Source organism: Denticeps clupeoides, chromosome 16 (assembly GCF_900700375.1).
Source record: "Denticeps clupeoides chromosome 16, fDenClu1.1, whole genome shotgun sequence".
NCBI classification, from domain to species: domain Eukaryota; kingdom Metazoa; phylum Chordata; class Actinopteri; order Clupeiformes; family Denticipitidae; genus Denticeps; species Denticeps clupeoides.
This window is the reverse complement of record NC_041722.1, coordinates 16,719,735-16,747,511: the sequence shown is the minus strand read 5'-3', so window position 1 is coordinate 16,747,511 and position 27,777 is coordinate 16,719,735. Positions and strand designations below refer to the sequence as shown.

At 50.7% G+C, this 27,777-nt stretch overlaps 1 protein-coding gene across 1 annotated transcript in view; it reads right to left on the bottom strand.

The window, feature by feature from the left end:
* zfhx3b (zinc finger homeobox 3b) overlaps positions 1 to 12,039 on the bottom strand; it is a 119,506-nt gene extending 107,467 nt beyond the window's left edge. Inside the window, 1 exon segment of the mRNA XM_028955857.1 lies at positions 11,999 to 12,039. The gene's annotated coding sequence lies outside the window, so the exon portion shown is untranslated.
* Positions 12,040 to 27,777: the final 15,738 nt, after the last annotated feature.

Below are 27,777 nucleotides of genomic sequence, written 5' to 3'. Positions count from 1 at the left end.
CCAGAATTGACAAGGAAATAAAAACAAGTGTTAAAAGCTGCTTGCCCAATGATTGGTTCTGGAAAAATAAATGATTATGTGTCCATTCCGGCTCAGTTTCCCGAGTCGACCCTAAGGAGTCTGTGCTCTCTGCCGTGTCTTGTTGTGAGCTTTGTGAGAATCCTACCTCTTTTCATCATCCAGTGTCCTGAAATCTCATTGGCTGCAGCTTGTCTGCAACTCAACCAGCTATTTAGCATGCTAGATCATGATCGCCGATCAACCACCGATTGGCTTACGTGCAGAAAATATCCAGGGGGGATTCTCATTTTTGCCCAAAGTAGTCTTGAAAGAGAAGCAGGCCTCTCGCCAGAGGTTAGGATGACACCCACAGGCCTCGCACATCCCTTTAAAACGAGAAGCGCTCCGATTCCTCTTTCCACCAAGTCAAACACTACATGACATGTGAGCCCATCGCTGACATGATGAACAGCCTGAGAACTATGGAGGCTTGAGCCATCGTGTGCTTACAACACTCACTGGGTATGCAATGGTTCATAGAGAGGTGAGCGCAATTAAACAAGTACATGCACACGCACATCCTCATGCACACACACACACAAAGAGGATCTGGTTTGGCAAGTATATGTTCCTACTTGCTACACGTTGTGCAGCGGGCTTGGGGTTGCTAATTGAGATGGAAAAAGTAAACACATGGGGTGTTAGGCTGACTTTGTATATTTTCTGAGACGGGGTGGATCAGTCAGCAGGGACGCTGCACACACAAGGCCTCCAGATCGGGTTCCAGGAAGGTCCCAGCCCTCCCTCTGCCCACCCCCTGCCGCTGCCGGGGCTACAGGACGGGGAGAACAGCTGTTACCGCTGTTCACCATCCAGAAGGCGTACCTGCAATCTGAGGGAGGCGTCCTACAATGGCTGATGTTGCAGAAAGCAGAAATATCGTGTTACTCTGGAGCGATACGGGGAATATTCATAGATTCCAACCTTTTGCGATAAGGTCTCAGACTGCCTTACACACGCAGAGAAGTAAACAGTCCACCCGTTCGCACTGATTTATTACCAGACAATGTGCCATCTTAGTGACCCGGCTCCCATAATTCCCATAATGAGCGATGCCCCTGGCCTCTCTGCCCAGCGGCTGGGGTCAGAGTGACCCACAATCCTCTCGGGCCTATATCAGCTACAACCACGTCCCTCCCTACTTACCCGGCTCCTACACGCTCCGTAAAAAAAAAAACGCACTGTTTTAAGTAATCCTTGTTTGTACTGGCCCATAATTGATTGGGTAATCCTGGTTTAACATGCATTAAAGCCAGTGCTTAAGAATCTATTAAGAAAGCTAACAGCTTAAAGGGGCCGATCTCGTTCTCTCCGCTGCCTCATGTTGGCTCGCGGAATCCATCATCGTGCTCCGAAATTCACCGCAGGTCAGATAAAGATCCGGCGCGTTCCACTGTAAAACAGGGTAAAGGACAGTCGGTTCTGGTGGTTTAGTGTCCCGCGCCTCTATCGGTTTTAGGAGGACTTTAAAAGACAATCGCAGGCTTGGCCTCCAATCTCAGCATTTAAATCCCTCCAGTTAAGAGGGCTTGGCAGCGACCCCGTTGGCCCGATGGCACACGAGCTGTGGCATTTTTGGTGTCAGGATCTACAAACCGTCACCGCGGCACAACCTGTCAGAACCGGCATTAGAAACAGGAAGATCGACAAATAACCGGAACGGCGGTACCTTCTCTCTCGGGGTGGATCGAGAGGAGGGCCGCGACTCAGCCCGTCTGCCGGCCGAGGACCCGGAGCGAGCGCGGCTAACAAGAGACAGCGTTTCAGCCGTGACTGTCAGAGTGAAAGAGAGAGAGGGAGAAAGAGAGCGAGCATAATCCCCCCAAAGACCTCTGCCCTAATGGGGCCCACTACTGTAATTACAAGGCACAGATTTCGGATCAGGCACTTAAGTAGCCAGCTAAAAGTGGCCAGAAACAAAAAGCTCTGTAATTATCGTCTGCCTCCTCCTCTCTCCGCTGCTACCCCCCTCCAAATCTCCTGTGCGACTTGGGTTACCTGTCATGCCTTTTTGTGTGTGTGTGTGCGTGTGTGTTTCAGGACCCCGTTTGTTCGGCGGACTTGGGCCTAATCTGTGGCTGGAAGCGGGCCCGGCGGAGAGCCGGCCCGTTGCAAGATGCGCATTTTGCCCCTCCGGGGGCCGAGTGACGACACGGCAGCACAAAGACAGCTGAAACCCAAGTCCCCACAGCCCCCACTCGCGTATGAATGTGCGTGTTTTTTTTTTTTTTTTTTAAACGGGAGGGAGGGAGGCAGAAGGGAGAGGAGCGAAGGGGGGTGGGGGGTGGGGGGGGTTCATTTTGTCAGAGACAAAAGCCCCATTGTGCAGTGAAACTTTATATACATATTAGAAACGTGAAACCCTGCGCCTCTCTGTGCTGGATTCTTGTAACTGTGAACAAGATAACATTACCTACCATTCTTTCTTTCTCCCTCCTTCCACGAAAAAAAAAAATAAATGGAGAGGGGGGGCTTCAGTCCTGTTTTCGACGAGTATCTTATTCCCCCATGATGGATCCTTCTCTGGATTTCTTCACCTGTTTTTTTTTTTCAAGGGTCATCACATATCTACGATCAGAGAGGCACTGCCGTTAACACACTCCCCTGGGCTCCCGCTGACTCCGGCTCCGCATTTCCTCACCTGCGCTTCCGATACGCCTCTCGGGTGTTTCGTTTTTTTTTTTTTTTGCCACGTTCCTTCACGCAGACGGCTTTTTCGCGCCGTGGGCCAGAAAGTAGAAACGTTCCAGCTCTTTCGCCGGCCAACCTTTGGTTTAAAACCTGTACACGCTCCCTTTGTGGAGAAGAAGGTGCTTAACGACAGGAAGGCACACACACACACACACACACACACACACTTTTTTTCTTCGTCCATCATTCCCGTCCTAGTTTTTGGCACAAGTTCATTCTTGTCAAAACAGCTGTAGAGCTCCTTATCTCCTCCTACAGCGGGGAAGTTAAATAACCACGTCCACAGAACAAATAATCAAATGCGATCTTCAGACCCTCACCAGGCACATGGGGGAAGGCGGGGGGGCCATGGCCAGAGTCGGCTGCGCTTCGGCGCAGTCTCTGTGTGCACAGATGACACAAAGGCAGGTATGAGGAGGTGGAGGAGACGCCACAGCGGTGACATCACCGCCAGGCCTGTAATTAACCCGTGCCGGGGACATGGAGCGGGCGCAGGGTGGGGTGGGGTGGACAGACGAGTTTATAATGACACCCTGGACCCCGCAGCCACACAAACAGCCCGGTGAGTGTTAATTACCAGAGCACGAGCAGTGTGCAAACAAGAGAAACACACACACACGGACACACAGACACCAACCGCCATGCTTACATTTACATTTACCGCATTTACCAGACGCGACTTACAGTCAGTAGTTACAGGGACAGTCCCCCCTGGAGACACTCAGGGTTAAGTGTCTTGCTCAGGGACACAATGGTAGTAAGTGGGATTTGAACCCGGGTCTTCTGGTTCATAGGCGAGTGTGTTACCCACTAGGCTACTACCAGAGTCTACCAAGTCATCTCTACCCCAGCTTTTCAGTTCGGGCGGGTACCTGAGTCTGGTACCCTTGAAAGTGCATGGTTTAATAACGACCCCGCCCCAATCGCCGGCGGCCATTAGCCCGTCAGGTAGGCCTTCGCGCGGAACACCGATGATGTCGCCTGTCTATAAACTTGCTTTGTCCACACTGTGGTCGGAGTGAAGCCGTCACCGTTAAAAGCTCGGCCCGGCCGAATCAGGCCTCCTCGCTGCCCATTGTACTTCCAGATCATGTCCAGTAAAACCCCGGCGAGTGAGAGTTGTGAGCCCCTCTCCTGTAGTGGACTTCACCGCGTTCCCACCGAGTGATACGTGAAAGACAGAGTACTGTGTGTGTGTGTGTGTGTGTGTGTTTGTTAGGCCTATAAAGGGTTCCCAAACTCGGCTAAAGAGTAAAACTGAAGCGGCAGCGAGGGCCCTCAAACCGCGCAGGCACACAACTTACGTTAAAAAACCCCCCAAAAAACAAGACAAGACAACGCACACTCAGGCTTACGTTTTTTAAACGTTCTCCAGAAACGTCGGCTCTGGAGAGCACATGATTCATCCGTGATTCAGAGGTGAGTGTTTACAACTGAACGGGATGTTCCGCAATGTCCAAACCTTTTCCATGTGTGCCTCTTGCTGACTGGAGCAGAAGTATTCAGAAAGACCACAAGCACTGATCTCGCCAAACGACCTGTGTGTGTGTGTGTGTGTGTGTGTGTGTGTGTGTGCAAAGAACAGTGTGTTTGATGATCACAGCTTCGTGTACATCGCCAACCCCCTGTAGGAAGATCACACAACTGTGTGTGAGGACGGTCTTTGTCCATCGCTCTCTCTGCCTTCAGGGAGCCTGAATTAGCATGAACACACACACACACACACACACACACACCAGCCACAGGAGTAAAGAGGGCATTAAGTATATTTTAATAGTTCCCCTGCCCACCCCACTCCACCCCACTCCAGGACCGTCTTTGAAGTCGGTAACAACTGTGGAGGTCCAGTCCCTGTTTAAAGGTCAGCAGGCTGGACGGCCTTCGCGTGAAAAGGAAGGGGCGGGTGACGTTGCCGAGACGGAGCAGCCGTGGCGTAAAAGAGCGACGTGATTTAGGGGTGCGGTGGGCGGGGAGTGAGCGGCGTTAAAGCGGGGTGGAGGTTAAAAGTTTGCCGGCTTGCGCCTGGCTCCGCGCCTGCTCCTCGGTTTATGGCCCAGGGCTGCGGGCTCCGGTGCCAACAGATACCGCCGCACCTGAAGCTCTGCGCCGCGCGCGCCGCCGCCTCCCTCGCTCCCCTCCTCTCTGGCCATGGAGAGCGAGGGCTCTCTCTCTCTCTCTCTCTCTCTCTCTCTGTGTGTGTACGCAGGAGCACGAGTTCAACTCCCTCATTAATCCTCCGTCCCTCTGTTCCGTCCCCCTGGAAGACGGCCCGGCTCGGTCCTCCCCGCTCCGGCCGGACGGGCCGCTTCAGAGGTCCTACTGCGCGCGGGGCCTCCCAGGGAACGCTGGGAATAGACGGCACCGCTCCGCGATCGGAGCCGAGTCCTAGGTCAGCAGTTCCCCTCGTTCTCCCCGAATAAATGACGCCGCCTCGGATCGGGCCGCTCTGTTTTCTCAGGGCCGTTTTGGGACGTCCTGTTTCCTACCCGTGCAGCGCCGCTCCCTCAAAATAGGAAATCCCGAGAAACCCGGCCGCCGTATCTATTCACGCACCCTCAGCCAAAAGGAACATGCGTCCAGGGCGATGACTGGCCGCCCAACTGGTGCCACGTGAACGGGACGTGCAGGGGACGTGCAGGGGACGTCGCGGCTCATCTGGCCGCGCCGTATTACGAAGCGAACGTTGCCGGACGTTTATATAATGTGTTTTTCCTCCCTTGCCCTCTGTGTTTGGACAGCTGTCCTTTAACGGCGGGGGCTTTAAGATGCCGCTCTAGCACGACTCTCCAGGGCCCGTCGCTCGTTCTTCTTCCCTTCAAAGAAGGAACGTCTCATTTCATCTTAATAAATATGAAAAGCGCGCCGCGTTTGGTCGGCGAGGGGGAGTTGTGGGCCCCTCTCTCTCTCTCCCTCTCTCTCCGCGGGGGTGTGAGAGGTCTGCGCCGTCCTGGATTAGTGGCTTCCCTCTCCGGTTCCCATTTAGCCGAGGGACGACAGGGGTTAACGCTTCCTCCGTGCGACTCAGGTGAACGGACGAGTCCCGACAGGCCAGGGATTTTCGCCGGAGTGAGAAGTTTAAAGAAAACAAAAGAAGGAAGGGGAGGAAAGAAAGGTGCGGTGGGGGGGGGCCTTTTGTTTGTCGAGTCAAAGTAGATAAGCTCGAACGAAATACCTATCAAAACAGCCATTGATGGAGAGCCGAGGCTGCTGGGGATACAGCGAGGTGTTTGGGGGGGGGGTGAGAGCGGGGCGGCGGGCCGATGGTGAGCCCCAGTAACAATTCCGCCATTATGCAATGTTCAAAAAGGGTCTTCTGGCCACCGCTTTTCGTATGTGCGAAGCATTAATAGTCCTCGGGATTAGCTAGCTAAAGGACAGGGGACCAGCGGCCAGTTTTCTTATTATTTCTGTCGTCCAGAACGGCAAGTTTAATGATGTTTTTTTAATAAACCTGCACCCGTCAATACGTCTCACGTGCAAACATCTCGTGTGCATCTTAATTCCGGCGGACCGGTTGAATGCGGTGCCCCGGGAAACCGGGTTCTGCGCTCCGGAACGGAACCTGGATCCCCTCCCGGAGGGCAGACGCTCTCTCTCTGTCAGCGCGTGGATTCCGGAGAGGGAACGGGCCTTCTGACGTACGTCCATCTTTTGCTGCGGCACGCCGCGCTGTGTGTGTGTGTGTGTGAATGGCCTTCCTGCCGTTGTCAGGTGGTAAATAGCTATTGGTTACTCAATAAGTGACTGTGTTGTATGGAGTGAGGGCCTTTCCCCCGGCTCTCCCGTGCCCTGACAGGCCGGTATTGACAGAGCAGTTACACACCAACCCGCTGGGGGAAACCCTGAACATTGTGCCCCAGGCAGCTGATAAATGGAACTCATGTGCTACCTGCACACACACACACACACACTAAATGTTGTTACAGTCATACACAGGCACACAAACATAGACACTTGCAATAAACTGGGCATAAACAGAAGATAAGAACAGCAGCAGTCTGGCTTTACGGAGTCCAGAAAGCTTCGGCCGACAAGGTTGAGAGGTTAAAGGTCGATCGCTTTCTTTTCTTCACGCTCGGCCAATTACCCTGGCAGATAACAGAGCGGTAATTACAGAACAGGCGGCGGCGCTCGATACCTTACAGACATGATCAAAATATTTTATTAAATATATAAATGTGGGAAGAAATAAATAATTTATGCAAGAATTCGATAGCCAATTAAGGGCCTTGGAAACGGCTCTGAAACGAGTGTCCGCATTGACACGGCGATGAGAAAAGAGTATGTGTGTGTGTGTGTGTGTGTGTGTGTGTGTGTGTGTGTGTAGAACAACCTGCCTTGTCAGCTTGTCTGGTATCAATGGATGGATGTCTATTTGTAAAAGCAGATAGATAGAAACAGATAGAAAGTTATTTCTATCGGTATTAAAATAAACGTGCTAGTGCACTTTGCTCTTTTTTTTTAAGTGTCAGCACACTTAAAAAAGTGTTTGTCGGTACATTTTACTACGTTTACAGTGGGCCATTTTTTGCAATTTGCACGGTTAAAAAGTTCATCTAGATGCAACTGCTTTATAATCTGACGTTCACGATGCTTGCTGAGAGTAGCGTACCGATGGGCCCGTGGTCGTTTAAGGACGTTTTTTTTTCCGGACGCCTCCATCAAGGATACGCTGTTGAGGAAAGGAGGAAAAGGACCCGCCCCCCCCCAGGCCCGGCCACGGCTCCCTCCCCCTGCGATGCGGCGTTGATAAATAGCCGGGGGTGAAGCACTTGCTTTCACTTTGCGATATGATGTCAGTAACCTTCATTGATCCGCCGGCGAGCGGTCGGCCCTTATCACGGCCCCGGCTCGGTGATATACTGTGATCCCGGGCCGGACTGCCTTTTAATACACTGCACTTTGGGTAGCGGTGTCGCGCGCTAACCTCGCTCAGCCTGCTAGCACCTGAGGCAATATTTCCCTCCGGTAGCCTGACATCACAGAGCGAGGTTCTTACACGCAAACACACACACACACACACACACACACGCACGCCATCAAGGAAACTATTCTACACCTGGCAACATGGCATCACACAGCGAGCACAAGGTCCTTACTCGAGCGGAAAATTTCGCTGCGGTGAAAAAAAAAAGGTGGGAGGGAGTAACGCACACACACACACACACACACACACACACACACACACACACACACACACCAAGCCCACAACAACCAGTGTATTGCTGCATCCCACCCTGCAGCCTGGACCCCACAGTGCCAGTCTGATCTGTGCATGGCACTGGGACTTGATATGAAGCCAGTAGCTCTCGACAGCTGGCACGCCTCCAAAGGCCTCTGGGAAAACAGCCCGGGAAGCGCGCATACACACACACACACACACACACACACACGGGCATAAAGACACATAGAACAAGCAGAGAGAGGGCGAGAGACGGAGAAAGGAAGAGGCCAGAGATAAACAGCTAAGTAATCCAATACGATGGCCTGGTAATGGCCGTCGGTGGATTACTAGCGCAAGCATCGCCCGGTTCTAGTCTCCTCACGCACACACACACACACACACACGTATAAACACACACACAACCGGCGAGCACTCCAGCACCCCCACTCCACCTGCGTGGGTCGAGGAAAGCTGCAGATAAAGTCGACTGGACGACTAGCGGCTGCATTATCCCCGCTATTGATTTTAGCTGCTGGGTATTAGAGGGGGAAACGGGCGGGTTTATCGGGCCAGGATCCGGCTGCACTTTTACTAACTAAACGAGTGTTTTTCCCGGGCTTATCAGGCCACGGGCCTATTACTGACACCCCCGGGCCCGGCGGCGGAGGAAGAGGAGGGAGCGGCCAGGGTCGGCCTGCAAGGTGCGCACCCCAAAACCAACACTGGTCCCAGAACCAGGACTGGAAGCGGAGATTACCACCATAAACCGCCGCATAACGCCAGAAAAAGAGGCGGCTAATGTATATCTAGCAGCTAATCGCGGCCAGATCACGGCGGGCCTTTTAATTAAGTGGGGGAATAAAATATATCTTCTGAGCGCGGCAGTTAGCCACGGGCCCGCTAAACGGGGTTTAAGCTACGCCGGTACGTAGCGAGGATCCTATCCCTTGCCCCCTCCCATCCTCGGAAAAACACAACGACAGATGAAAGGCTTTCGCCGGATCTTTTTTTCCCAAGGTGCCCAGGGAGGAGTTTAATTTTCAAAATGTCCACGGATTTTCCCCGAAATTAATGATGAAGACGAGGTGGGAAAAATTCCCCTTTGGCCAAAAAAAAAAAAAAATCCATGATCTCAATTGATGCATTTTTCAGAATTGTCTTGAGAGAAATGAAACAGAGTGGGGACGGTGCGCGGCACAGGTAGCCGGAGACGAGAGGTCGCGGCCGTGCGGCAGATGTTTCGGCAGAAGCTACGACGGGTGAGGCTTGGACTGCTGAGGTCGAAGAGGGCGGGGCACTCTACAGAGGGGCCAGAAGCACCTTCGCGTCGGCCTGCCCACCCTGTCGGCGCGCTGGCCCTGTAATTTGCCAGGGGCGGAGATAAATCTTATCTCAGGGACCTGATTAAGTTTTTAATTTACACTCCAATCAATAGCCTAGGTCTATTGGCAATGTGTCTAAAACTCTATTTACCAAAGGATTCCCTGCTATCAATTGATCAAGGAGCCGGCGGCCATAAATTACGGGCGCATGCGTCCGCCTGTGTGGCTGCATGGGCACGCCTGGGGGACTTTTTTAGGTGAAAACGAGACGGTGGGACGCTTTTTTGTTGCATGCCACGATTAATCCCCCCAACAGAGATGAATCACCTTACACCGACTTCATTCTGGATCACAAAGAACTGAGAGTGTATCTGTGAACAAAAGACATGCTGTGTGTGAGTGTGTGTGTGTGTGTGTGTGTGTGTGTGTGACACTCATATCTTTACTCCTATTTTAAACTTTAATACACATTGTCCTGAGATCTTCCGAAATGACCGTGGTAAACCAGAGGGCCAGTCACACTCCCTCCCTCCCTCTCCTCTCTCTCTCAGCCAGGGTCACAGTTCCCCGGTTCTGCCCTCTGCGGCCCCGCCCACTTCCTGTCCCATTCTGCCGGAGCACCATTATCTGTTTCCAGTGGGCGCTTTTCCCAGCGGAACTGTTCCTGAACGAAGTTCCTACGCCGCGCCTGGGAAACGCAGTTAGGAAACGTCCCGGCGGCAAGTTTATAACCTCCACTGGCTGTTTTAGAACGAGAACGGCTGTTTGTTTTTGGCAGTGGCGGCGGGGATGAACTGGGAAAAAAATAAAAAGCATCACGGCGGTGTGTCTGCCTGCCCCCAATCCTGCTGACGCGCCGCTTCCGTAACGCCAGATCCTTTTGGACAGCTGACCTCAATATCACTGTGCTGCTCTGGCGAAACGCGTCCTTAAAAAAAGAAAAAGAAAAACCCCTCCCCTTCACCAGGCGGGGTCGTTCGTACGAACGAGAGCCATGAACTCAGGTGGGGTAAACAAGGCTTGTTTTCTTTTCCCATCCTCCCTCCCTCCTTCCCGTGTCCCGCATGACACGGGTCCAAACGAGCAGGAACGCCAGGCCTGTCCTGGACGTTTATCTTCACAAAGACCTCACGCTCACCCAGATCTGTCCAAGGACGGCCAGATACTACCCTACCGACCAAATGTTCCCGGAATTCCACAGTCGGGCCAGCGTCGTGGTAAACACCCCGGGAGGAATTTTAAGTGCTGCTTCTTTTGTCATTAAGTGCAAAGTCTTCCGCTGCCGTCTTGCATAAACACGCGGCGGAATTATATATAATTACCGCAGAACAACTTGCGCCCGGCCACATGAATCAGCTCCACACCCCGGGCGGACCTGCATCATCCGCGCCTCCGTGCATTAACCAAGTCCACGTCAGTCCCGCGTCCAGCGTTCTCCGGTGCTAATGGACGCCTCGTCCCCGTCCAAGCACAGCACAGACACGGCTTGCCCTGTCCTGTCCGGTGCACTGACCTGTCCCACAGACCCCCAGGTCGGACAGAAAAACGTACCCTATCCCCGCGTCGTCTCTGATGTCTGCATCTGATTCGATTGGGGCAATTAATCTGCCATCTGAAAGAGACGGGCATAATGGGAAACATTCTCCACCGTCCTCCTCGCGTTTCTCACGGACGCTATAATTAGCCCAACTCAGTTTCTCACCGAGCATCCAAAATGGTATTTACATACGCAGAAGGCCATTTCAGCGATTCCTCTGGAATAACACCAAAAAAAAAAGGAAAAGTCCCGCCCCTGGTAAACAGGAACAGCCGGCTTTTCAGACTGTGCGCATCTTAAAATCCACCGTAAAAAGGACAACAACAACCTAAAAAAAAAAAATCCCAAATACCCTGCTTCCCGTTGAACATCAGAGGAGCCTTATTAGCCGACACATGTAATATTGAATCGATGTTAACAGGATTCAACTTGTGCTTGGACCACTTAAAAGCATTAATTGCCTCTTTTTTGGCCCATTTTCTTGTTCTCTGCTCTCAGCCACGGTGATTAGGAAGCATCTTGCTTCGCTGAAGTGGCTTCTGCGTTGAACGCGAGTTGTGGCTAAACCGTGTGTGAGATACGCCATTTTTTGCAACATCAACATTTATTTCTTATATGGCCCAAAATCACATACAGTATGTCTCAATGGGCTTTGACAGGCCCTACAGTTGACACCCCCCACACTTGACCCTTCTGCACAAAAGGGAAACCTCCACCAACATAAACTCTAGGAGAGAGAAAAAGAGAATGGAAGCACCATTGTGCAGCTCCAGTGGCGCAATCGGTTAGCTTATACTTATACAACAGTTTCTGATGAGCTATGCCGAGGTTGTGAGTTCAAGCCTCACCTGGAGCAACGTGTCTATAACCTTAATTTCATTATGGGTGCTAGTAGCCTAGTGGGTAACACACTCGCCTATGATCCAGAAGACCCGGGTTCGAATCCCACTTACTACTATCATTGTGTCCCTGAGCAAGACACTTAACCCTGAGTGTCTCCAGGGGGGGGACTGTCCCTGTAACTACTGATTGTAAGTCGCTCTGGATAAGGGCGTCTGATAAATGCTGTAAATGTAAATGTAAATGGAAGAAACCATGGGAAGGAGTGATACAGAGAGGGACCCCCTTCCAGGGTAGCGTGAGCCTGCAAGTGGTGTCAGTGCAGGGCTGGTGACGGTTTGTACAATAGGAACGAAAGAACGAAAAAATAATAATAAGTCCTACAGTTGCAGGGTTGGAGAAGTCCAGAATGTAGTCCAGTGTCATTATGGTGTTACTGGTCCACTCGAAGATCCCTGAAGCTGTAGTTGTAATGGTGGTGGTGGCTGTGGTGACCCTCTGGTTCGTTTCATGCTATTTCCTCGTTTAGCAGTTGTCAGGAACCAGGATTTATCTGCTGGTCATGAAACATGAAAATCATTGTGTCCCCTTTTTTTTTTGGTTTCTTCGCTGTCCTGTAAAGTTGGCATAACGTCACATGGCTCTCTCCCCTCGATATAAGGATTCGTTTCGGACGGGGGAAACGTCCTCCCCCCCTCCCTCCGTCCCCGCCAAGATTGTAAACTTTTTTTTTTTTTTTTCTGTTGATATGCAAAGCAGCGCGGATCATTGGAGTCCCCATGGTAACAGCGCCCCTGCTTTGCACAAATGTAATGATTAATCGCAGCTTTGATAACAATGGCCAGGGCCGTTGTTCCGACATAAACGGTCAGTCTGCGAGAGAAGGTGACGCCGGCGGGGGGGTGGGGGTGGGGGTGGGGGGGGGGGGGGGGTTACACCTACACAAACACGCACACTAACGCTCGCCCCCCCCTTTTACACGCACGCTCCTCACGTCCCGCTGCTACTAAAACGCACGCGCGGCTGCAGATATTGCATTATGCCCACAATGCATTTCAAATGATCTTAATCGGCGGCGGTGGCGGGGCGGCCACATGAGCTAATCTCCCCTCCCGTCCTACGTCTCATTCCCCCTCCGCCACCTCTCCGGCCCAGAATTCCTCAACGGTGGCGGCCTTTTATTTATTCCGTTTTAACGGTGGGCAACGCCATCGCAACGTTCATACCCCCCCCACCCATTTCGTGTGGCCCACTGCACCAAAACACATTCGCATTTCCCTGGTGCCTGTGCATATCTGTGTCAGTGTGTGTGTGTGTGTGTGTGTGTGTGCATATCTGTGAATAAAAGCCCAGCTGAAGGAAGCTGCAGCCAAATAGTGGGAATAGTGCTGATTTACAAACACACACACACACACATACACACACACACACACTCTGCATCAAACCCACAGAGTCTCTACTGGGACTGTCTGCATCGGCTCTGTCTGCAGGATCACGTGGAAAAGATAAGTTCAGATATGGAATAGGGGGAGGACGGAGGAGGAGGAGGAGGACGAGTGGGAACTCGGTGAGGTAATACCAGCAGTGCACATGCAGGAATAGTGGAATAGGGAGGGGAAAAAAGACAGAGAGAGGGTGTGGGAGGGAGACGTAATTCAATCATCTGCACTTGGGCCTGATGCAGATTTGGTTTGTCAGTCGTACTTTACCATTAATTCATCATTCGGAAAATGGAGACAATCTAAACAATCATTTCGCTCAGCTCGTATACCTGACAAAGGGGCGTCCAGAGGGGAAAATGTGACAAGATGGGTCGGGACATGTACACTCCCCAAACAAACACACACACCGACACACACAATTAGAGACTCATACCGGCCAGCAGGAATTTTGAGGTAGCTGCACAAGTGAAAGCATCTGGCCAGACAAAACACACGCACACATGGAGCAAAAGGTGAGTAAACTGTGGCAAGTGTGTGTGTGTGTGTGTGGTGTGTAAGCCGGTATTTGTGTTAGATGGACCGAGGCCAGTCCTGGGAAAGGCCTGAGTGTGTGTATTAGCACATCACAGTGAAACAATGAAATAATGTCTAGCCACATTGAGTGTGTGTGTGTGTTTGTGTGTGTGTGTGTACTGCCCTGCAGTTGTTGCCCAGCCTGCATCACATACATTAGCACCACTGATAAACAGAGACTGGATTAAGGAACTAAGGCAGGGAGGGAGTTTATTCTTTCAGATTCTTATAATAAAGTTTTTATTTATTGAAGATAAGCCTTCGTAATTGGGGTTGCAAGATTAAAAGTTATTGAACATCATATTCAGTGCAAATGCTGTAAATGAAAATATAAAGGTATTTACAGTGCTCAGTGTCCAACAATTCACTACAGCAATGCTCCTTGTGTGTGTGTGTCTGTGTGTCTGTGTGTGTGAGTGTGTGTGTTTATGAGTTTTGCAAGCCCTTTTCCCAGGACAGTGGCCACAGTAGATGTATTTCTCCACGCTGTCAGACAGGCCTGAAACACAGAGACAGTGAGGAGCAGCTGTGCATGCACACACACGCACACACACACACACACACACACACACAATCTTTGATCTATAAGCCAAAACACAGGCCTAGAGGAGTCTCCCTTCTCCCCAAGCCAGTTCTACAATGGTGTGTGTGTGTGTGTGTGTGTGTGTGCTGGGAGTAGTTTTGTTTGGTCTGCATGTCTGTGTAAAAGTGTATTTTAGACATCGAGTTCAAAATGTGGAGGAGTGTCTCTGTGTGTGTGTGTGTGTGTGTGTGTGTGAGAGGGATAGGGTGGCTGCTGAAATTGGACTGATGAAAGGGCAACATGGTGACACCCGGCTAGTCTGCTTAAGACTGAATGCCACCGGTGTCAGCGCCCCTTTACCGACATGCACACACACACACACACACACACACACAACCAAGTCAACGTACATTTCCGAACTGCTTTGTCACACAGAATTGCTGCTTATTCACGGTTATGAACTAATTACCTCCCATTGCAAAAGAAACAGTGTAATGGGTGGACTGATAATAAATAAAACCTGTGGATAGTAACTACATTTGCGAATAAAAAGCTAACAGCTTATCCAGCTGCTTGGCCCTAATAGCAGTAATAGGGGTCGAACTTTACTGGGATCTGGAAAGCGTCACCAAAAAAAAAAAAGAAAAAGAGAAACCATTTCCAAACCATTTCCTCCCCATCGTACAAACAAAAGATGCAGCACTTCGCATCTCTGGGTTATGTCTGCATTTCATCGTTTCGAATTACTCGCAGCGCCGCTGTCGTTTCTGCGGGACAGACATCGCTCCATCAAGAGATGAACACCAGAGCTGCCACCTCCGCCACCTCATTTATTCACAGAGTACAGGAATTAAACATGCACATACATGTCGTATTCAAAATACTGAAACATAACTCACTGTAATTCATAACACATTTTTAATATTTGCATAAATTTCTAATTCATATAGGTTTAAGTATTTCGAATGTTTTGAAAGAGGGCAATATACAGCCACTCCCTGTAAAACCATGCTACAGCGTCACATTTGTGCATCTTTAGCTCTAATTGCTATTAGCGGGGTTGGTTTAGCCACCAGAAGCAGGCCCCGGCACAGCCTGGGGCTCAAGTAGAAACGGAGGCCGAGCCGGAGGAGCCCGGCCCCCCCCCCGAAGTCTCAGGTCGCGCCACCTGGAGAAGGCGCTAGCGCCTGCCGGCTGAGCCGTGGCGCCTCTGTCCCCAGCCCGTGGCCGTCGCCGGGCTCCGCAGGCTAATATTTGCTTCTCCCTGCTCATAAATTTGCATGGCATTAAAAACCTGACCTAAATGCATTTTTAACACCCCCCCCCCGGTAATTAGCCCAGGCTCTCGTCGTGGGAGGGCCGCCGCTAAACGTGGCAGGGCTCTGCCTCGACCACTTTCGCGGGGTACAACGGTGCACGTTTTGGGGGGCTTGAGGAGAGGGGTCACCCTCCTTTAATCTGCAACATTAAACACACACACACACTGAGGGCGGAGAGAGAACACCGTCAACCAGGCACGTCGGCACAAAGGGGGTGTTAATGAGAGGGTAATGAGGAAAGACAATGCGTAAACAAGCCGGGACGGTCCGGCCCGCGTGTCGGGGCTCCCCGGCTCTCCCCGAGATTGGCACGCGCACAAAAAAAAAACGGGGCCCCGTAGCAATTAGCCTGAGAATCGGTTGTTGTCGGAATTAGCATATAAATGCTCGCCCTGGCAGAGCGCTAAACACGCTGACACAGGCCGGGCCCGAAACAGGCGTCCGCCGCACCTCGCACCACTCCAGGGGGGTCCCGAGGGGAAGGGGGGAGTCCCTGTTGTCCCCCCGTCTCCTTAAATCAAATAGACCCCCCCATCTCGGCACCGTGCCCAGATTTGTGTGTGCGTTTTAGGAGCACGTGGCACAGGCTGGTGCCCATCTGTGTGGTACAACGTGTTGCACCCGCTCCAGTTGAGCTCAGTTCCTGTTTCTATAGCGGGAGGGGATTGTGAAAGGGTGACAGACCAGCTTCCTGTTTTGAAGCCTAGAGGGCTTATGTCACAAAACAGGGGACAACTTCGAAAAAAGAACAACATGCCGCCATCTGCACCCAAACGGGCGACCCGTTTACACTCAGAACGTGCACGGTGTGCATATATCTCAGTGCCGAAAGTTAGAATTCATTCACAAGCCGGGCCTTTCGCTGGAACTTTCTGTCTTTTCTTTAATTTTTTTCTCTTCTGCTCATTTCCTCTTCAGCCGTAACTGTTGTTATGACAGTCAATTCATTAAAAAAAAAAAAAAAAAAAAAACCTCACCGAGGAACGGAAGGAAGTGATGAAACCAGCGTCTGTGCCCCCCCCCCCCCCCCCCGCCCCCCAACACACACTTCCCTCAGTATAAACAAAGTCCACTGTCACCTACGCCCAACGCGAGGAACGCGGGACGAGAACCAGACCCGGCCTCCCCGCCTCTCTCCCGCTTCCATCCGTCTTCCGCCAGCGCCGCCGGAGCGAAGTTTACGAGAGCGCGAGCGGCGCGCGGGCCTTGGGTGGAAAGCGTTCCAGAAACGCACCATGCCCGGCCCTGGCCTCACCCCTGTATGACCTCTCCACAAAGGCGCCCGGGCCCGGGCATGCTCAGTTCAGCTGCCGGCACAACCTGTGGGGGCGACTTATTTGTTTGCTTTTAAACAAATGGGAGAAATGAACAAGTCTGGTTGGTCCACCCGCCTATGAACCAGAAGACCCAGGTTCAAACCCCACTTACTACCACTGTGTCCCTGAGCAAGACACTTAACCCTGAGTGTCTCCAGGGGAGGACTGTCCCTGTAACTACTGATTGTCTGGTAAATGCAGTAAATGTGAATGTAAATGTAGATAAGTTGGTTCCCGGCCGCGACGGCATTCCATGTTTGGTGCAAAACGGGCCTGTTCCAGGAGGGCCTTCTCCGAGGATTTACACGCTGAGTAGGTGCCTGGAGGTGTGTACTGTCAAACAAGGCGCCTTATAAACGGAGTGCTACTTGTGGGGACTGTAAACAGCGGGTGGACACCGGGGGCCCGGGAGCGGTAGACGGACTGTCTGTGACGTCGCGGCGTCGTCATCTCTCCCTGCACCCTCTCCCTCATGTCGGTCCCTTGAGACCTGACATTGCCTACATTGTCCCTCTGGGAGTCACGTCAGCTGTGCGCTGGTGGTACGAAATTCAAATCAGCGAAGCCAACATCGAATTAAAAAAGGAAACACACAGGGAAGTTTCTGTTGCAACTTGATATAAATTATATATATCATATATATATAAATACATGTGCGTGTGTGTTTGTGCCCGCTTTCTGCTTAAATTAACTTTTTTTTGTAGTAATTGTCGTGCTGATGCTGCAACCACAGGCGCAGAGTGCCTTATGGGTGGGGGCTGGGTGGGGTTACGGGGGCCAGAGAGACAGCCGGCCAACCAGACGCCCTTCAAGAGCCTGTCGGTGTGTGTCATAATTAGGCTTTGTGGAAGTGCTGATTTAATTGAGGGCCGGTGTAGCACCTAATACCGTCTGCAGGACACCTGCTATAAACAGGTTACACCCAGGAGGGGGGGGGGGGGGGCGAGCGTGTGCAGGACACTGCCAATTAACCCCCCCTTTCCTGGCCAATCCAACGCCTCTCCCAGGACGCCGAGGGGCCCACGGACCAATCAGCGAGGGCCCTTTTGCGTCTCATTAAATAAGTATCTGATCGGGAGGCGACAGGAAGAGCCAGGAATTATTCCTTTTTAATTATAACGTCTGCGGGCGGAGGATGCGACGCGGCAAAAAAAAAAAAAAAAAACTGCCGCCCACTCCATCCACCACCCACACTGGACCACTGGCACCAGACACACACATATAACGCCGCAACAACTGCCCTCATTATCCTGCCGTCGTGTTATTAAAGCTGCTCGTGAAATCATACAGGATTACTGAGCGACAATAGCACGGCAAAATATATTTTTTAAAGATTTATGTATTTATATGTATTTATGGAATTGTTTCAAAATGGCTGCTTTCACCTCTGTCCTTGTTCTTGCAGACAGTAATAAGCCACAAACACACGCAAAGCAGGTGAGATGACGATAATAATAATAATAATTCATAATAATTAACAAACATGTAAAGCAAAATAAGGAATAAAAAAATCTCCGCGGTTTAACTGAGCTCACCAATTGTGACAGTAAACCGAAGGGTCTTTGTTTTTTTCTGTATTCCTGTACTGCAGTGTCACAACATGTAAAAAAGCCTCCAGCTGCACATTTAACTTTACAACAAAAAACTTCCATAACCCCCGCGCGCCTTCCCGGTATTTATTTCAAATGAAATAAAAATAAAAAATTGCAATGAGTGTAGACGCACATAACAGCGCTCGCTTTTCCATCGTCTGGTTTCTTCGTTGATGTTACGCGTGCGCGTCGCTGTGTCATGTGACGTGCTGCGGCGCGCAGCTCTGTATATAATGTGTTTATATAACGTTTATATAATGTTTATAACGACTGTGTAATTGATTGTGATTTTATTTCATGTCAGCGTACGTGTCTAATAAAAGTGGTTGTGTGTGTGTGTGTGTGTGTGTGTAGGGGGGATAAAGCTGAGAGGACGCCTGCCGCTGCAGGGACACTGGGACGGCAGCACTTAGGGGCCATTTTATTGCTTTGCTCTGGTCAAGTGAGGTGCAGCCGGCTCAGCTCTCCCACAACAATGGCAGAGAAGGCCGGCGAGACAAAGGGGGGCTATCCCTGCCTCTTAACCCCTCCACCGCCAAAACACGCACGGGCCGAACGCCACACGCCCGCAGCTAGAGTACCCCGTACGGGCCGTTTTTAAAAATGGCAGCGACTGACAAACGACCTTGGCTGGCAGCAGGCGAAAATAGCAGAGCGCGCCCGTCACTTCAGCCCTGACACGGTGACTGCGAGGCCTCCGACCAACAAAGAGCTTAGCAAGCAGAACAGCGGCGCGGCCACGCTGCCACCCTCCTCCGAACCCCTACCCCCCCCGTCCCGTTCGCAATCTCTCCCCCCCCCCTCGTTTCCTCCCTCTCCGGACAGGCTGCTCCTGCATTGCAAGTGAATCATGCTTTTTGTTAGAGTTTTTTCTTCTTCTTTTTTTTTTATCCTTTTTCTTTCCCCCAAACAGGGGAGGGGGGGAGTCGAGGCAGAGAAGGGGGGGGTCTCTTCTTTTCTTTTCCTCTCGCTTTAATCCTGCGGAGGATAAGCTCGGCGCTACACAGAGAGGAAGTGGCATGGGCCTGCTGGGGTCCAACACGTCCCTGCTGCTTCATTCCTCCAGACACACACACACACACACACACAGAGCATTTTTCTAAAAACCCCTGACTCAAAAATATCTTTTTTTATATAAAAAAAAAAAATTATCGAAATTAAACAGGGCCATGGAAAATAATTGTTGCCAGTACATGTTACACCGTGAATAATCAGGAATAAATAATAACCAGAAAATACATATGTGCCATTAAAAGTGTGTGTGTGTGTGTGTGTGTGTGTGTGTGTTTGTGTGTGAATGCAGACATGTGAGACCCAGTAAACCCGTAATAAACTGCCCACCCCAAACCTAAGACCAGATAGAACACAAACATTCAAGAACATTGGCCCTTCCTGTTCACACACACACACACACACACACACACACACACACACACCTTGCTCTCATGGAGTACAGCAGTGCAGCAGAAAAAAAATACCCTAAATTGTGATATATAAACAGCATTGTGTTTATTATCACAACATACAAATAAAAAAAAAAATAGTTTTATTGACTGACATGACTTGACCTGAATTTGATGTTGGTTGTTCTAATCTCCACTGAATTATTTACATGCATATAGACACACACACACACACACACACACAATAACGCAGCTATAAACCGTGTTATTATGAAACCCAGATTTAGAGGAGGTGGGAGTGACGGGGGGGGTCCACGCCCCACGCGTACGGAGAGAGGCGGCCCGTGCTGCTGTGTCCTCCATGTTTTAAGCATCCTGCCCTTTTGTAATGATAAGCGCCCGAGAGGCTGACCGGGGAGGGGGGTCTGTCAGACGAGGACGAAGGGAGACCCCCTCCGCATCCCCGCGCAATAATACTAATGCCGGCTGGCCCACGCTGTCAGTTTAACCCCCCCCCCACCGCTCGAACAGAAGCCGCGATGGTGCCCCCTCCCCGCGCGTTTCGGTCCGTGTCACGCAGGACGCCGCACAGCCATCTTACGTGACGGCAGGCGCCACCAGACAAGCAAAACCATCCGTGCTCACCGCAGGAGAGCCGACAGCTGGGCCTGCCGTCTGCATCACGCGCATGCAACCCCACCCGCTCCACACTCTTATCGGCGGAGCACTTACTGTTTATTAAAAAATATAGAAATATATTTGGTGCATTTTTAATAAATGCTTATTTAAGGTGGAGCGAACATGACGCAGGGACTCCTGGGTCAACCCTCCCCTCCCCTGAACCCTCCGAGCCACCGTCAGAGGAGGGCTTCTCTCGCCCGTTCGTCATGGTCAGCCATATTTCCAAACCACGACGGGTTTGTTTGGGGTTCCTGAAGATGTGCCAGATAAGACTCAACAGCCCGTGTAGAGTATACGTGTGTGTGTGTGTGTGTGTGTGTGTATGTGGGTTAAAAAAAAAAAAAAGAGTGAATTGAACTCTGATCCACCCACTCGCTAACACACACACACACACACACACACACACGCACACACACTTTTACTATCATAAATCTAACACCACCACAGTGATGTGGAGATTGTTAACAGGATAACATATTGTGAAACAGCAAACCACAGAAATTCCTGCCAACCTTCAAGGCGATAAAAAAAAAAAACGACAAGAACAAGAACTGAAAGTGAAGCTTGGCGGGGGGTGGGGGGCGTGACCCAAAATAACAGCTACAAGCTACTGTCACTAGAGACCCACGGGTGAGGTGAGGGCAGGACGCACCTGAGATTCTGACCAATGACCTGGCAGGCCCCTCCCCCACGCCAACCCCAGCCCACCCTTCGACGGTGACACTCACACACACGCCATTGTCCTGGACCTCAGCTCGACTGGAAGAACTGGTCCTAGCTGTGTGGCGCTTGCATATTCAAAACCATCAGTGTAATCGGACCCAGTGCTCCTGCTAACCTAATTTACACACACACACACACCAGCACTGGGCTCTGAAGCAAATGGAGGTGGCTACAATCTCCCAGGCGCTCATCACAGCTCTGGTGGATTAATGGAAAACCCATGACAGAGATCAGCTCATCCACACACACACACATACACAACACTCTCATCTGCACAGCCTGATGCAGAAAAAGCTGCAACACGCGTTTGATTTTAAATAATAATACTCATTAAAAGTAATAACAATAATAACAGTAATAATGATGGTAACAGTGTTCACAATAATAATAATAGTAATAAAGGGTAAATAAATATTAACATTGATAACCCTTTATTTCATAGTAATTATAATTATAACATTTAATGAAAATAATGTTAAATTATTAGTATAATATGATATGGAAACGGGACTGATGGCGGTCGTCAGCGTTGTATCTGCGTTTTCTGGACTGCCAGACCCTGATCTTGGCCCAAAGAGGGCTCTCTCTCCGACTGAGCCGCTCTCTGCGGCGCCTGTCCCCGAGAGAAATGGTGTGTGTGTGTGTGTGTGTGTGAGACGTAGAGAGAGCGAGAGAGGGGGTGAGCCTCTCTTCTCTCCTCCACCGATTCTATCTCTCCATCTGTGTGCCCGGTTGGCTCCACCGCTGCCTGAGCTCGGCACGTCTCTCTCCAGTGGCGGGTGGATGAGGGCCTGGACTCCCGATAGCCGCTCTGGCTTCTGTGGCTCAGGACCGGAGACACAAAATTCATCTATTCAAAAGCACCGGCCCTCATCATGAATTATACGTGCTCTTATAACAGAACAATTATTACTGTAAGTAATACTGTTGTAATACTGTTATTATTATAATGTTACGGTTTCTAATAAAATGGATATAGTGCTACGAGTAGCTATTTAACTTATTATTATTGGATTTTAAATATATCTATATATAAACTCAGAAACGCACAAATGCAATACATCCACAAAATGGGGGAAAAGGCAAAAGATATTCAGATGGAAATGTGGAAAAATTGTGGTAAACCTGGTAAAACCGCCATTATGAGCCCTGCTGTGAATAAAAACAACGTTTTATTCCCTTTCCGCATGTCCACTCAACAAAAAACACCGAGCTGACCGGCACTAATGCCATCAAAATCTGAGCGGACGGCGCCACAAAAAGAGGTAAAATTGTTTTTAAAAAAATCGAACATCAACAACGGAGGAAAGAGAAACCTTACCACACGACACCCTCAAGCATCGCCCCCGACACGTCTCATCGCAGACAGAACACTAAATACACCGCACACACACCTCCATTACACAACTTAAACGGAGGACGTGTGCACTTTCTCATTAAAATTCCCCAAAATTGTCCCATTTTCACGAATGCTATTTAAATTATGCAATAAAACATGCGACCCTGTTCAAGTAGCAAAAACCGACACAGTCAGAGGCAGCGCATACACGCATACCGATGCATTTCAACGTCTCAAAAACAGGACACTGTCACGTCATTGTCAAAGAAAGCGGACATTCTCCGGGCGGCACGAGTTATGGACGACCGCGCACATCCGAGGAGTTTGTGGAGAGGAAGTGGAACGGCGTGCCGTTCGCCGTCTTTGTCTGTACCGACTGAGAAGTGCGAGGGCGAGCGAGGGCGAGCGAGGGACAGCGAGGGAGGGAGACGTCCGGATCACCACCTGAATTCCGGCTATATCCCGGTTTCCCGTCTGGCGCCTGCCATTATTGCCACCGTACGTCAAAAAGGAAAAAAAAGAGAGAGAGAGAGAGAGAGAGAGAGAGAATAGGGATAGACGGCCGCCCCGGAGCATGGGTACGCGGCTGCTTCCCTCGCCTTCGTTTCACTGCCTTTTTTCGGAAAAAGCAGGGAGCCGTGCGAATGAAAAGAAGAGCGGAGGAGGAATGTCCCGTCCGTGAAGACCAAAACACCAGGAAACCTCTGAAATAAAAGTGTCTGCCTGCGGCTAATTGACACATCGCGGGCCTTCTCCTCTCCTCGTGCTTTTCGGCTGGAACGCTCCGTCCACACACACACACACACACACACACACACACACTCAGCTCTTCCAGTTGGGACAAGTCGGAGGAGGAGGAGAAAGGCGGTGTTTTCCTGACCTCTTCCCTTATTCCCTTTCTCTGGCCGGTGGCTATTTGACCCTTGCTATGCTACTCCACTTTCTTCATCCCTTCTTCTTCCTTCCCTTTGCCTACGTGCCTTAATTTGCAGGCCCCTATCTCCGAGAGAGAGAGAGGGAGAGAGAGAGAGATCTTTGTTTTAGCTTGACCACAGGCTGGTGAAAAACGCCACCGTCTCGTCTTTTTTTACGGTCAAGACCGGAGCCTTGTTCCGCCTTTTACTTGCTGACCCCACGATCTCAGCGGCAACCTCGGAACGTAACCCACGCCGGCCCCGCTCCCTCGCACAAGGCTTTCCCCTACCCTTTCGGGGTTTTTTCTTTTTTTTTTTATCTCTCTCACACTCGCTCGGTGACCCCTGCTCCCCCGTTTCTCGCCGTCTGACCCCCGAGTCTCCCAGCATCCCCCTCTCCTCTGCCCCGACCCAGCACATCTCCCTGCCTCAGCTCTCCGGCGAACGCGTTCTCCATCCCGACTCTCAGTCGCCAAAACTCCTCTGTCTGCGGGTAGTTTTTTTTTTTTTTTTATTATTCCTTCCTCTCTCCTCTATCTCTCTCTCCCTTTCCCCTGTATCTGTCCATCCATCCCTTTCAGCTTCACTGTATGTATGTGTACGTGTGGGTTTTTTTTTTTTTTTTCGGGGAGCTGCTGTGTGTGGCGTCCGCGTTGTGGGATCCGCGAGGCTTCTCCTCTTTTCCAGCCTGTCTGTTTGTTCCTCGGAGGGACTGTCTTACGTTGGTTCTCTCTCTCTCTCTCTCCCTCTCTCTCTCTGACTGTGGGGCCACACCGGTCCCCCAAATCTTATCTTCCTATAGACCATAAACAGAAACTACTGACCGCTAAAAATATATATGTATCAATATATATGTATCATTCTTTCTATTTGTACAAATTCAAAGTTCTTTTACTTGGTTAAAAAAGCTGAGAGTTCCAGCTTTATTAAGAATCTGTAGGTTTTTATTGTCATATGGAGAAGTATTGCTGCTTCCATATTGTTTATTGTTCATAGCTTCGTGTTAATAAGCAGCTTTTTTGGTCATTTTTGGACAAAATTGAGCAAAAACCAGCGACTCCTTGGTCATTTCCAGGACGGCTGAGCTGCTCCGGGGGACACCGGAGCTCCGGGCTCCGGCTCCGCGGTCTGGACGCTCCGCGCCTGTCGGGGCTCCTCGCCCCCAACACACACACTCTCTCTCACACACACACACTCTCACACACACACGCACCCACACACACTCTCACACACACACTCACACACACCACTGTCATCCACCCGACCCGACTCCGGCAGGCGATCAGCCCCCAAAAACCCCACCGAGCCGCGCCTCGGAGAGCAGACGGCGGCCGGGAGAGGAGACGGCTGGCCGGGGGAGAAGTCGGAGCGAAGCGCGGAGCGGGGCGGAGGAAGGGAAAGTAAAGCCGCGGCGTCGGCGGGGAACCCGGGGAAAGGGGGGACGAAATGAAAAAGGAAACGCGTCGAAACGGCGGTGGGGTTTGTGTCGGGGTGTTTTTTTTTTTTTTTTTCTCTCTCTCTCTTGTTGTTGTTGTCCCCACCGCCGGACGCTAGACGGACCCGCACGCCGGACCGAGGCGCTCCTCCCCCGGCTGCGATCCCGAGCGGCTCCCGCTGCCTCCCGAGCGACCGGCGTCCTTCGGCGGGCGGCCCCGCACCGTCCCTGCCCTTTTCACCGCCGAAGCGCGTTACAAATCCACGCTGCTTCTTTTTTCTTTCTTTCTTTTTTTTTTTGATGTTTCCTTCCGCCCAGTCCGGAGAAGACCGAGGACCGAAGCCGGAGCCGCGAACGCAGGTAAACAGCACGGATCGGGGGGCGAAAAAGAGCCCGACGAGCTCGCCGGTTCTCGCGAGGGGGGAAAAAAAAACCCGCTCCGGCCGGGAGGAAAAGAACCGCCGTCTCCTAAAAGACGAGAGAGAGGGAGAGAGAGGGGGAAGAGGAGAGGAGAGGAGGAAGAGAGGAGAGAAAAAAGGCAAAGTTGAAACTTACAATTTTCCGCTGAGATCCGCGCGTTTTAATCCAGAACCGAGGCGCTTCGGCTAAAGATCCCATCAAGGCTGAGTCCGTTTCGCTCACTTTGCGTTTAGGATGGGAAAAGAAAGATCATTGTTGTTGCGGAGAGCGCACGGGGGAGAAGGAGAGCGGAGGGGAGGAAGAAGAAGGAGAGGAGAGGAGAGGAAGAGAAAAAAAAGGGAAAGCGGAGGATTAGTAGTAGTAAAAAAAAAAAAGGGCGATATAAAAAATAATTTGGATGCAAAGCAGCCGACGAGTCTCGTGTTGGAGGGAGAGAGGAAGAGGTGAAAGTGAGATCTGATGATTGAAAAGAGGGGGGAGAGGAGGAAAAAAAAAAAAACTCTTTGGATCTTTATTCCTGCTAATTAGTTTCCTGCAGGAGGAGGGGAAAAAAATGGCTGTGATTAATTCAGTGCGCATGTGCTTCATTACACAGGCACGACGGGAAGGGCTAATTAGCCACCTTCTGGATCAATAAGATCCAGCAAAGGAGAGAGGGAGGGAGGGAGGGAGGCGCGGGAGGGGAGGGAGGCGGAGGGATGGAGCGATGGATGGAGAGATGGAGGGAGAGAGAGAGAGAGAGAGAGAAAAAAAGAGGAAAGTAATGATCAGGAATTGAAAAGATGGAATTAAGTACGGCGCGCGGAGTAAGAGTTGGATGAAGAAGAAGAAGAGGAGGAGGAGGAGGAGGAGGAGAAGGGGACGGGGGAAAGTTAATAGAGACGCGGCTTTTTTTTATCCTTTACGCGTTCTTTTCTGTTTATTTCATTTATTTTATTTTATTTTATTTTTTGCGCGCGCGTCCTTCCTATCGCGAAATGCGACAGTGATGTCGTTCGCTCTTTTTACGGCGAATAAGACCGATGTACTTTAACCAGCGCCGGGACGAGTTTTATAGGAAGAAAAGTTCCGGAGTAAAGCGGGAGTAACACTAACTTCTCCCCTTTATTAAAAAAAAAATCCGCTTTAAGCCGCGGAAAGTGCGTCTCGGACGGTCGCGACGTCTCCGCGACATCTCCGCGACACGGGATAGGAAAAAAAAAGGGGGGCCGAAAATGACAGGCGCGTCGTGTGCCGGGAATGAAAGGGCGACGTCGGAGATTTTCGGCGTGGGTCCCGGTCACGTCACGGCCCCGAGCTGTAGGTGAACGCGGAAATGATGAGAAATACGCGGCGTTCGTGTTATTAAAACGCCCGCCGGCCTGCAGACTTCTGCCAGTGGAACTTTATGAACGCCACTCATTTTTATATAATTATGACGTCTTTGCTTGCTATTATGGGCTACGGGACGTGAGAGAGAGAGAGAGAACGAAGCGAATAATATTGAGGGGAAAAAAAGAAAGTCCGGTCACACTTTTACGCACACTTAATCCACGCGCACACACGCACAAACACGCGGCGGGTTTCATTTTATTATTATTGTTATTATTAATAATAATAAATCCGTGCATGAATGTGTAGGAAGGGAGACGTGCGTCGTATTTTGGAGACTCGGCCACCAAAACGCGTTTGGTCGTGATGAGATTATCAGATTACCGGGGCGCCGTAATCCCGCGAGTTTCGGGCCGGTTTAAAACCGACCGGAATATAAAATAAAGACGCACATATTTTTTTTGTTTTTTATTTTTTTTGGGGGGGAAAGGGGGTTCCGGGGTAGATTATTACTGATAAATGGAGTAACTTTCACACGCCTGTGCGCGGAGAGGTGACATTTGATCAATAGTAACAACTGTAGTATAGATCGGCGAGGTTTCTCCACACACACACACACACACACACACACACATTTTAAAGACCATCTCCCCAAAAATCCAGGGCGCCCCGCTCCAGATCAGGACCTCTTTGTCATGATAATTTTTATTGTTGCCAACAGCAGCCCTGATCCATACCAACCAAATCAATCGCTGCGCATTAATTGATTAATTAATATGTTTAATGGGCGGCTATCGCAATCGATTATATATCTTTTGGTTCCGGTGAATAATTCCGAGTGTATCAAAATTGATCACGTTCTTTTTTTTTTAATAAAGCGCCACAATATTGGGAGTCAGCATGGCTACTATGGTATTTATTTTTGTCCAGATTATAATCGCCGGTATTTTTGTCATTTGCTGAAAACGGGATGGTCGGATTGAAGTGGATTTTGCTCTTAGTTAAAAAAAAAAGTAATAAAATTAAATAGAAGAATAAATGGACAAACACCCTAAACAGTAAAACAACCGACTGCCGATCAGTGCGTTGGGCTCGGCATTTGCGCGGGGTTCCGTGGGGCTGCTGGCGAGGGTCGGCCGCGTCGAGACGCGCGTCACGTGACGCTAATAATT